A 13,487-nucleotide genomic window follows, 5' to 3' on the forward strand; every position below is an offset into this window, starting at 1 on the left:
CCGTCCTTACCCATGATTACACCAAACTCAAAATTTTAACCGGCGTCTGAATGACACCAATGCAACAAAAGCAGAATCAACAAAAACTTTTATAGATAGAACTCGATCTGTGACTACCAAAGAATCAACGATGTCACACTGCAAATTATATCATCTGATATTGATCTGGACGTTTTGGCAACTCTAGCATTTATAAACGTTTCTTACGTATTATCGATATCTTTCTCTTCTATTATTTCAGCTCGATTTCATTAGGTTTTGCTGTTTATCTTTTATATTTTCCATTTGCAATTCTTATGTTCAATTCCTGTTTATACACTTGCATTTCCGGATAAATATTGTTACTTTTGTCGTCATTACAAGGTACGGCGGTGGAGAAAAGCAATAATAATAAATTAATGGGAGTAAAGAAGAGCGAGGCTGAGCGAAATAGTGTGTATATATAGTACAGGGTCATCATGCCGCAGTCGTGTAGCATCATGTCCCACCCAGTCGCATTTTCCTGACACCATGTCGACCAGTCCTAACACAAACTCTTAATGCTGATTCCAATGCCATGGTTGATATGGATAGCTTATGCGCATTATCAAAATCAATTCAAGACAAAAGGAACATTTGTTATATGTACAGTATTTATTGGGAAGCACTGATGGTCACAGCCTAGATGAATATCATTTGAATAAAGAATGTTACCGATCCGAGACTTCGTCGATTTTGGCAACCTTAAATACGTGATGTACCTAACTAAAATTTAAATTCAAATTATTCTGTAAATGATACTCAGTTAAATTGAAATGTTCTATGAAATGATAAAAAGCAAGATTGCTTGAGAGCAAAAAACCACTGAAACATGTTCTTGCCATGCCAGATCCAAATGACAATGTAAATGTTGAAGAAAGGGAATCAAGAATCTCTGTTACAGGAGTATCCAGAACGTGCCATGCCACACATGAGGAACGTAACATCAGTACAACAGTAAGATATATCTAATAAGATGGAAATTATATACTGAAATTAATGTTTGAATGGCTATTAACCATATTCAAATATTTGTGGGGAAACATTTTCAGCTATTGTTAATTTTAAATTATTCCTTGATGTAGTTTAAATTTAAAAATTTCTTTGCCCACCGGGGAGAAGTGTATTGCATATATCAAACACCTAACCTTAACACTTCAGAGGCAGACTTGCTGCTAATTCTTGTTCTAGTTTGGTGTCCTGCCAAATGGTCCTTTTTATCTCTCCACCCATGACGAGGAAGTATTTAAGACCAAATTAAAATGAGTATATAAAGCAAAGTCGTAGCAATTATAATTACCGTACGTAACATCAAAAGCTTTGATTAAACAGACGGTAATTGTCGTGTCATTCCCATCACAATGCTTATCTGTAGCCTCCTCTAAGTATATCAAAAGCTTGACTCTCTGGCACAAATTGACTCCATCTCATGTCTCCTATTCCTTTCCACCAAACATTGGCGCGCAGTTTGTTCCATCGGCGGATAACAGTTTATTGTATGTAAGGATAAACACAGCCAAAAACCATTCCGAAATGAAGAACATTACCTGGGTAATAAAATCCTTCGATCGCCAAGGATTCCTACAATTGAGGGACAACTTGGTCCATCACCTGCTTTGCCACAACAGCTAGCTGGTCGTCCAAAATTAGATAGTATGATAGAGTCGATAGAGCCATGGAAGAGTCACGCCAATGGGCGTAAGAACTGACTTCCTGGCAGACTTCCTACTGGTGCGATTCATTGTGCCTGAAACTTTAGAATATATACGGGTTTGGTTGGCCAGAAGCGGTTGATAATGAAAATATAAGTTTAATGAAATTTAAAATTATTGAAGTATAATATTATGTTGCTTGCATAGCTTTAGAGTGCTGGTTCGAATCCTACTATCAGATCAGCTTTGGTCACCAAATATGGCGGAGAAGGCAAATCCAAATTATCCTTCTAAGATCTATGTAATATTCTATCTCTTTAACCAAATTATGTTCAGTTTAACAATATATTGCAACCTGAAATGTATACCTGTGTCTTTCGTTAAGGGCGTTGAATTTGTTATTTTCTTTCCAATTCATATGTAGGAAAATGTCAGCTTATGTTTCGGATTGGCGACAGATATATGAGCCTTTTTTTGCTCATTGGCGTGTTTAACGCTAACAGTTGCGCCAGGTTTTCTTTACAAAATAAAAATAGAATTTACTTTTTGTCCATCTAACCTTCATTTTTATTTTTATTCTGGCTAATAGACCTTAACTATTCGCAACTGTTCTCACGTCACCGACAGATGATATTAGAACACATGTCCGCTTGTTTAACATACGTATCTTTCTTAACCACTTTTATATATATATATATATATATATATATATATATATATATATATATATATATATATATATATATATATGAAATTGTTATAGTTATAGATATTAATTGCTGACGGTGTGTCTATGACGAAATCGTTAATAAATATATGGACGTGAAGACATCATCTGTTTCAAAACATTTTGCGTCTTAAGACGCATAAGCAAATGAGAAAACAGTGGCACATAATTATCGGCGCTTGTGCTTCTTTCTTTAATAACAACATTCTGTCTCTCTCTCTCTCTAGTGTGTATCTTTATGATTCTTAATATCCTTCTCTATCAATACATTCATTTTCGTTCATCAAATTTTCCTCCATATCCCGTTGGTGTCCTTTTGTTTTAAATTACGATGAAATTCTAGCTTCAAATACTTGTGGAAATAAAAGTCATGTGCAGAAAGAAAAAAAAATCCTTAGTACCGCCCGATGGGCGATATCAATTTCACAATGGCGGAATGTCCGCTGATATAAATATGGACACGACCTTTAAAACCGTAATATAAAAATAATAAGCAGAAGGTTAGACAGATAAGTGTAACAGGTAACAATTCTTTGATTTCATGTTTTGTACGAAGCTTCTCTATCTTTTTTCTTCTTCTAATTTAGCTTTTCTCACCTCCAAAATATGTTTAGAGCACTTCAATACCTTTGCTCTGTGTGGTGTATTAACTTTTTCGTTACTTTGTTGACTTCCTTACCTCCAGTGTAGTGGGTAACTATCGAATTCAATGTCTCTTCTTTTTGTTCGTTATCGCTTATTGCTGTATTTACGATATCGCCAATACAGCTCCACTGTGATATGTATCAACATTTTGTTTAACATATTTACATCAAATACCAGCAATGTTTCGCCACTTCTGTTAAATGCCAGAGTCCTGACAAACCATGGCTTATTCCTGCGACTAATAAAGCAATAGTTGCAACAGCCACCCCACTGGAAACAGTCGAGATTTCCATCTAACCAGTTCAGTGGTTGATACATTACTTTGTAGTTCCTTAAAACTATTGTTAAGTCTTCAAGCTACGTATCCAAATCATTCTTGATTTTCTTGATCTTTTTCAGCCAGATGTTGTTGTTGTTGTAGGGTTTAACAGCATTTTTCAGCACACGATACATGACGGCCAGTATTAATGGTGGAGAAAGAACCCAGGAAAACCCCGGAAAAAACCACCAACCCACGAGAAGCTACTGTCAGCCAGATGTTAATACGATTGTCTGTCAGTAGCGTATGATACAAGGTTGGTTCGTTTGTTATATAAAACTATACAGACATTGACAGCCGTAATTTAGAATCTGCAACATGTGGTTCATCGCTGCTTATACACTTAACGGTTTTAGTTGTTTTCATTCTTAAATATTGAAATGTTATTTTCCTTTTGTCTACTAGTACGAATTTTTTGACTATTCAATTACGGTACAAAGAATAAATTTGTAACTGACTCAATCAAACTGGAATAACTATGTGTATGATTCCTGATGCATAGAAAACTTTGATGGGGGCTATCGTATATTTCCATCAACATTTTCTTCAAAAACATTATATTCCATGATAAAGATGTTATTCGTGTTGGTCTTACTTGTCAGCTATTGCTGTCACAATTCGCATTTTTAACCGCTGTTTTTGTTTTAAAAGTAACTAATTTATTATCATTATTATTATTTATTGTTCTTGGAAAGCAGATTTTGTATGGTTTCTTTCCGTGTGCAATCTTTATTTTCATGTATTATTTGCATATGTTAACTATGAAGTTAAATTCCTCCTCAATAATCTCATTATCGTGTCTTGACCTGACCACCATATAATTAATGCTGTTAGCTTATTTATAACAGGTTAGTATATCATCATGTGTTACAAGTTGTCTTTATACCAACTTACGCTTGAAAACCATTGTACATTTGTGCTTAAAGTGCTAATGGAATGAATCATTACGTTTCTTATTGATATTCCGTAAGCAAATGTTATGCTCATCACATCAGTCTCTTTCAAGTTCACAAATGTATATCTTATTCTAGATTTCTTTCCACACATCTGAATCAAATCGTTATTAACTTCCATGAGCTCGGCAATTTAAAATACAAAGGTGCCGCATGTGGTATTGTCTTCTATTAACATTGATTAACTTGATGCGTTACATTCTGCATTTGCTCCAAATATATATTAGGTTGTCATGTGGTACAGTACTATTTTTAAGTTAAAGATTTTGCTTACGTATGCTTTTCAAACAATTGACATGTAATTATCTCTCTGCCACTAGTACTAACTTTTGGTATTTAATTGCCTAATTATTTTGCTCTGTAGGATCCCATGTATTATCAATTAGTAATAGTACACTTCTTAGTCAGTGTCCAACCAGGTCAACAAAAATCGCTATTTACTACGGGTGTAATCATTATATGTATAGTATGGCTTGTGAAGATTAACATTGTTAGTTGTCCATACCTTTATTCAAGTTCTATCAGTTCAACACATACAACAAGGTTTAACTAGACATAATTGATTTATTAATTAATGTATATCAAGCCATTTTATTCCAGTACTCCATGGCCATATTGTACACTGTACCATGAAGGAACATCATGGCATACGCAACACATGACTCATATGTGACGTAACTTACTTTCACGTAAGCAGTCAAGATCACTGTCGTAAATTTCATGTTGTTCTTGGAAGCAGGGTCACACTCAACCTGTATCAAAGAGAAAAGTTAGTTTTAGACTTCTGAGATGTCAGGTGAATTCTTATTTAGTGAAAGGATTACATGCAAGTGCTGCTTTCTTCAGACTTTGAATTAGACAAATTGTAAGATTATTTTTAAGGTTTTAATGTCTCGAGCGAAGACAAACAATCGTTATATAATTCCAATACCGAACTCTGCAAATATAGTAAGTATTATATTATTAGCTTACATTGATCTAATTTGATTGAAAGTGGACGTGTCAATGAAAACTGAGCAATTTATCTTTCTTTAAGACAGTTCTGTAATAATTCGAGTTCCAGATAGTGTTAATTATACAATATCAAATATATATTCTGCGTTCGTGTTGTAACAGCTGAACAGAATATGTTAGTCGTCGGTTGATGAAATACTTGTATAGACTGCAACACACATGTACTTTTATGACATTGCTTGTTTCGTATTTTATGCACGGCAGAGTAACTAAAATGAATTATCTCATAAAGAAGTTTCAAACATACACACGCACATAAATACATTATATATGACTATGTTTCCTATTTAATAAAATACACACACACACACACACACACACACACACACACACATATATATATATATATATATATATATATATATATATATATATATATATATATCGAATAGACATTGTTTTAATACTGACTTTAGGGAAACGAGTTCATTTTCGTTCAGTTTTGCAAGCCTTGCCGATCAAACACTCAACTTTATTTAATCAGTTTCATAAAGTTAATATTAAAATATTACCTACATGATTATCTTTTATCATGTAATTTTTTTTTTCAGTGTGAATTATTTTTAGATAAAGAAGAAAGAATAATTTCATTTATTCTGACAGAGACGATGCACGTTTCATTTGTTGTGCGTAAAAATAGTTTTGTTTAGGTCTATTGCTTCGTTACCGCAAATAGATCTGACCATCTGTTCTTTGTCCAGGAGACGTGGAATGGGGTCACAATTAATACTTCCAGTTCAGTACCCACAGATGTAGTTCTAGTCTACTTTAAGAACATTTTTTTCCTCTCTCATTTTGGTGGTGATAGAAAAGTTTTATTTATGCATTTTGGTAGGGATTTAAAGGTAGCTGTTTATTCTTGATAATATGTGCTCAAGGTGTTGTTGTTGTCTGTGTGTATTTCGGCGACAGTGCACAGTGAGTAATAAGGCCTTGGTGATGATCCGGAAGTGAAATCTGTGTTCTGTTTACATGCTGCTATGTTGACAGTCCAGCATCTCAAAAAAGAGCAGGTCAACCTTTGACAAGAACTTCACCTTGAAGTCATCTTTGAAGGTATTTTAGATTAACATATGATTTGCATTGATTGTCACACAGTGGAAAGGTCAATACTGAGAAACAAATGTAGAGAACATATAGTAAAATTAATCGTGTTCTATGTCCTGTCAAAGTGGTTGACAGGAAGCACATCTCTCCATGCATTGCCGAGCCTCCGCAGTTATCCCCCTTTTACCTCTGATAAGATCTAGATAAAATTTAACGTTGCGCACGTTAATAAACATCTCACAATAAAGGTACATTTAAAGGAACATCGATTCGATGAATGTTTACGATTTAAATTAGGACTATGATTGGGCTATTTTGGTTCATGAAATTGGCCAAGGACACTCAGAGCAACATTATTGCCAGTACTTTTCATGTTATTATGACGTGAACAAATTTTCCCACTGCTGTGTGTCCATAACTTCCATCTTTTCGGAAAGACCAATTTTAGGATCATTAGCAGACAAGGCGATATACCCCCCTTACTGCTTTAGCAAATCATAGCCTGCCGTATTAGCAACATCGATGTCAACCTTATATCACAGGTCGGCTATTGACGAAACATCATACTATTTTAATTCGGAATTTCTTGGTCTATCTAAGGATAGAACTAGTAGAGGATGTTCCGACTGACACATCGACTAGGTAAAATCGATTTTTTTTTCTGGAAGCGTAGACGCAAACTGTTCGATATTTAATATGCCGATTGAAAAGACGTTTTACATCGCTGGTCGCACGGAACTTGTCGGCTCCGGCGTCTTTCAGCAGGAAACATATGCAGACTATCTTCTATCACTAACATCAACGGTATCAATACATCATTTTAACATTGTCTTGAACAATGCCTTGGTAATATCAAAAGGTAATAGCTCTTTAAAAACGTAAAGTGAAACAGTTATATCATTTGAATTCACCTATTGAAGTAATGGAAATTTTATTGATTGTTCAACTGTTCGTTAAGAGCACGTGTTTCATGGATTGTATCACTATAAATATAACATACGTGAAGCAGAGGGAACGAGTCAAGCTTGATATTGGACGGATTTTCGATATCCTCACCATGCTTTGTTACTCCTAGATGTTTGCACTGAACAAAACTATACCTTGTTTTCAGTGTTCCTCAAATATTAAATTAATATTTGAAAATGCATTTTCGAAAATATGTCATTGTGTATCATCAAACACTCTGTTCATAAATACAAAACCGAAATCATGATTTGTTCTGAGATGAAGTAAATTACTCTTTTGATATGGCGTATGAATTTATTGCTTCGCCATTTCACATCAAAATCAAGTACGATGATAGCCTAGTTTGTACTAAATTTCACAGTAACCTATACTGTTATAATCTACTCCCAGCTTTAAGTTAAGAAGGGCAACAACTCCTCTAAAACGCTCAGGTGCACAGTGATTAGACGATATGCGTATCGTCGGGTGATGAGAGCTACCCATTTATATATTTATTTTTTATTTTTTTTTTTTTTAAATCTGCATCACAAGTTGTGTTGACATTTTCTGTTATACATTTGCATTGCCCAGCAAGACAAAGAGAACAATAACTCTAATAGAATCTGTATGGGCAAAGAGTTTTGCCGATATGCTCATCTTCTGATGATGACCTTGTGACTTGCATGATTTCATGCTGAATGAATGAAAACGTCGAAACTAGTCGTGTCTGCAGCGTTTCGTCATACAATACATCCACGTTCTAAGCCATACGTTGGAGATAACACGAAGATAAATTGTTGGAACAAAGTGATTTGCGCATCTTCGGACGATTAATATGAATTTTACCAATTTTCATTGCGCTCCATACAAATCTGTAAGACTACTAGCTATTCTCATGATTGTATCATACACTGTGTTCCGGTGATACTCCAGTTTTAACCAAATTTCTTTCGTCACCCGAATGTCACCTGCTTGCGGTTCGGTCTATGTCATGAAAACTGCCCAATACTGGAAATTAGTGTTTCATCCCCTACGATGCAAATCAATATTCTCTGTCTCGCTTTATGGTTTGATTGTATTTGTAATTAATAAATACTGCACACCTGTGAATAAATCCAGAGCTTAAAGATAACGAAAAATATTGAGAGAGAGAGAGAGAGAGAGTTTATTAAACTTATTTCAAAATACTGATGTGCTATGTGTGTTGCATCGTGAAACTGACTTTCGACATTAAGAGACTTTATTAAATACATTCCAATGTTATATGCTAAACGCACGACATCAACCAATTCAATGTATTGATCTGTTAACAAAAAGAGACTATACATCATGAAAATTTGTGTAGTTATATTTGGAAATACAAATGATGTATTTACTTTGATTTTGTTAAAGAAACATTTCTGGTTAATAAGCATATGCAAATACAATAAAACATTTTGATATATGCTGCATATGTTACAACTGTAAATCCAGATAACTAAGATGTTTAACTGGCTAAAGGAGTCCTAAGTGTTGTAAATTAGATATTAAGTATGTATATGAGATATAGACAAACTCGCACAATGGGATACTCGCAGAAACCTATCGAATACGGTTACTATACATACCTTAATATTTTCCCCATATTATGGTTATGTTCTATTTCTTGTTTTATAAACGAGGATATTCCTTGATTTTACAAAACTGTATGGAAATCAAAACAAAATGCTAGTTATGTTAAAGTTCTATGGCGTTAAAATTAGCCATGTAATTTGCAGCATACTTGTATACTTTCTGATTGAGGAACCATAATGTGTTCTTGAAAGATATTTTAGTTTCAAACAAAAATATGTAATTTTCCTATCTTATACCCACACGTGCTCTGCGTTTCTGACTTGCACTCGTTGACCTGTGCATCTAATTTTGCTGTTACACTCGGTGTTTCTGGTTTTCAGCAAATTAGTCTGTTTTACGATGACGTTCCATTCTACTGCGACTTTCTCTAAAATTACCTGACGGAATAGCTTAACAAACGCTGAAATGCGGAATGAACAATTATGTATGATTTATGAAATTCGTTAAATCATTAATATAGGTAACCAATAGGATAGCTTTTTCGTTTCTTGAACTGTTGATTGTTTTGTTGTGAGTTACTTCCTTATATATTATTTTTTGAAGAGCGGTGAAGGAGGAAGGCGGAGAGGAGCAATTTCTAAAACATTTCTCCTTTTATCGACCTAATATAAATGCATTTGTATTCTCCATTTTGTATTCTGATAATATTTGATTTTGTTTTCGTATTGTCTAAGGTATGAAATTAACGTAAGACAGTTCAGCTATGATGGTTGCAGCACCCACCAAACCCCTGCACAAAAATAACATAAGAAGTCTAGATGAATTTTATCAACTATTCTTATGCCTAATTTTAGAATGTGCCTTTTAAATATGGGATAATTACTCAAAAGAAGATATCGAATGAGATCATTCAGTTATCTCTTTCCTATCTATGATCTTTCCTATCAATGATCTCTGTGTGACCTCTGTATGGATCACTCTTTTGCTGACAATGTCCACAATGCTATCAATATATCCATTTTTAAGGCTTTTTTATCTAATCTATCCAACTGTCAAACTCTCACGCTAATACCTTATCGCACACGTCAACTAAATTTCATATACAACAAACGTAAACATAATTGAAGTTGAAACAGTTGACAAATGTAAGGAAGATTCATATTGGTCGGAACATGACCATGTGATCAGACCCATTTGCTTTTATTCTTCATAAACTGTATGGAGAACTATACCGACTTTTACCAATAGCTGTCTGCAAAGTAACTAATATAAACACTGAATCTGAAGTAATACACACACTACATGACTTTAAAGTGAAATAAAACTGGGTTGATACAATATTTAGAAAATGGAATAAACCGATTTGACAGAATCAAATAACAAATCTTCATAGTTTTCCTGAAGACAAATAAGTCCTTCTTTGACTCGATTTGAGAAAGAAATGCTGGGCAAATCAAAATCGTCCAAGATGAACATTGGGGCTATATTGTACAGCACTGTCACTACGGTTCATTACAAATATATTTACAACTATAGGTATATGGATATAGAGATTGGGATGAAGTGAGATCAAAGACGAACATTATAATAATTGGCCTCACAGACCTACGATATAAGACGCCGCCCCTGATAATTACGATGTAGGGGTGGGTAGAAGAAAAATCCCCATACTCTCCCATCATAAATTCTAGGGTCGATTTCTTGCACTTTTGAAATATTGGACCCCCATCGCTAAACATTCACTAATAGTCTTGATTGTATTTGTAAGTAGCCCCTGTAGGTAGCTGAAAATATTAATGAATACGAAAATAGATTTAAAGAAACGAAAATTGGTTGCCCATGTGTCTGGACAATCAAGATTCACTCAAGTCACAATGAAATCATGAGAGCATCAAATCCAAGAGTCATTAGCATGTCAAACAAAACAGCACATCCTTTGCGTGGAATAACGAACTTCTAAATAATGAACTTCTACTCAAATCACATATGCCAATTCAGATGAAAGATTAAGGCCATGGTGTAGAATGTTCGAAACCTTAGATTGCCTACAACAGAAAGATATTTTTTTTTAAAATTTGACATAGTTTTCACGTTGCAGATGGAGAATCCCCTGTTCCATAAATAGCTACGAAACAGATGTCATCAACAAGAATTCATACGCTTAAAAAAGGATCTAAAACTGTTTTTAGAAAACAAAATAAAATAAAAAATAAAAGTTTTTGCAAAGAATTGTAATGATACAAGTTTAATGTAATGGTTTATTTCTCAGTTTATTGTGGAATAAACGTTCATTTGCCGACTCGTACAGCTTTCGTAACGCTACTCGGGCGCTATTTGCTTCGTGATTCGCCAACTGACATTTTATACCAAGATAAACTAAAAAAAAGCAACACTGAACTCTTAAATGAATGAAGGTGTCTCGACTCTGATCATTACGATGTTTAGTCAAGTTTCCAATGTGATTAGGATAACGAAAATGTTTAACACTATTTGTATATAGCATGTTATTTAATATTCAAATATGAATCATCATATCATCAGTCCTTTGTATCAAACCCGGTCCTTAATTAACACTAAATTTATTGTTCAAAAGTGACTTCGAACAATAATAAGGAATCAAGTTTGCAACATTTTTAATTGTGTAAAAATATCGCCATGAAACGAAATGTCTTTATTACTAATCTTTAAAGTATAATCATCCACAACCTCACATAAATGAGAATGGTCAATGTTGAAGTAATTGGTTTCGAAATATAATAATTGATAAGTTTTGAAATAAAAACCTTGTACATGTTCAAGGTAGGGCAGATATTTTTATCTGGAACCAATATTGCAAGTTCACTCCATTCTTTGTAATGATATTTTGCATGTTTATAGACATATTAGTTATAGATTCCATTAATAGTATACTCACTGTCCTGGCTGAAAGAGTCAAGCGGTACAAGAATGCCTTCCGCTGTGATGCATATATAAATAAAACTTAACAACAGTTTCCACGTGATGTGGGATTGATTTGTCTGCTTTAACGTCGAGGTTCAAGACTGAAACTAGATGTTTTTCAATTATATATACATATTATATATTCCACACGTTGATTATATATTACTTTGATGCTAATTTTGCATGAGTAAGCGTGACGCATATCTTAATCTACTGACCGATATATGTTTACTTATCCAGATGAAACTACTTATGCACATATAAAAAAATGAGTAAACAGCCGCAATTTTACTAACATAAGTTCTGATGCGATAAATTACTTAAAAATTTCTTTAATCGCCGTAAATTTTCATGATTACTTCTGACACGTAGGATAAACAATCATTTTATGTGGTTGGATTGTGATGATCTTTATTCCGGCCAAGGGGCAGATTATATCTTGCTTTTGTTTTTTCTTTTATTACCATCCACAAATAAAAGCCCACACATAAAACGGTGGCTTCAATGTCAACATCAACATTGACGGCAATTATTGTTGATAATATGTCAAACTCTTCCAGCCGTGACTACAGACACGGATGCAAGTGTGTTTTTTAATGCCATCAAGTACGTTTACTTAACACCTTTTCAGTAGAGGGTTCGTCACTGTTCAGCCTGAGTCAGTAATGAAAGTTAAGTTTTGAAGATTTCTTTACATGAAAATCTTGTGGATGCAAGAATATTAAAATTCCTCTATGACTGGGTGATGAGAACGTTTCTCTTTTGAAACGCACATGTAACCTACAGTCCTGGTATAGTGGCAAGACGGCATTGATGCCAAAGAAAACGTCAATTTCCTTGACATATTTAATCTCAGTGTATTATAATACTTGTACTTATGGGTTAAGCTGTCCATAGATATCAGTACTGTATTGTAAAAGTACCCGGGGTAATTTGGCTAACAAAATATTTCCACCTCTTTAAACCAACATGATATTTAGATTACAGCATTTAGTAATCTAATATAATGAAGCAAATATACTTGTAAGTGAATAATACAAAGAAAAACAAATTGTCATAAGTATATTATAACATAATAGATTATAATATTAGCAAATTTGTTCGATGAAAGTTACAAATGTACAATTTTTAACATAACATGATAATATATTTTCGCAATGTGTCCTCAAAAATAATTAATTTTAATCAGGAAAAAAGTTTAGAATAGAAAGTTATAATTACTTGGAGGGTGTATTGTTTGATCCTTAATTATCAAAGGAGATAAATAACTTGTGTTGGGCACGTGAAAAGTTCCGAATTACCATTTGTTAAGTTTATAATTTTGTAATTAACTTTGTACTTTTCAAATCTTCATTATACTTCGTACTACTTCGAAGAAGCTGGAATGGTTGCCTGTGATGTTCACTGTCATGAGAAGGTCCTCCAAAAGTATTGGAATGGTTTCCTGATCAGTTTGATAAGTATGTATACCCTTGCTGACAAATTACATTGCAGTTCATTAATTTCTTTGTTTGTAATACCTATATAAACACAAGTGCATTTGAGTGCTATATTAGCTGGAATATATAAATATTGGGTAGAATAGGAGCAGTACCAACAGATCCAAGTTTTTCTTGGTTCACTCGTATGTACTATTTGGACATAATATATGTACCTTTGGTGTATTATTCAAG

At 33.8% G+C, this 13,487-nt stretch overlaps 1 long non-coding RNA gene across 1 annotated transcript; it reads right to left on the reverse strand.

The window, feature by feature from the left end:
* Positions 1-4,817: 4,817 nt before the first annotated feature.
* Positions 4,818-11,918, reverse strand: LOC149791520 (uncharacterized). The gene is made up of 3 exons (XR_016423185.1): positions 11,789-11,918; positions 9,175-9,334; positions 4,818-5,066 (listed from the first exon to the last, which is right to left on the reverse strand). It is a non-coding gene; the product is annotated as an uncharacterized LOC149791520 (long non-coding RNA).
* Between the last annotated feature and the right edge of the window lie 1,569 nt (positions 11,919-13,487).

This window comes from Sinohyriopsis cumingii, chromosome 9 (genome assembly GCF_028554795.1).
Source record: "Sinohyriopsis cumingii isolate HCF-2022 chromosome 9, ASM2855479v2, whole genome shotgun sequence".
In the NCBI taxonomy this organism is placed as follows: Eukaryota; Metazoa; Mollusca; class Bivalvia; order Unionida; family Unionidae; genus Sinohyriopsis; species Sinohyriopsis cumingii.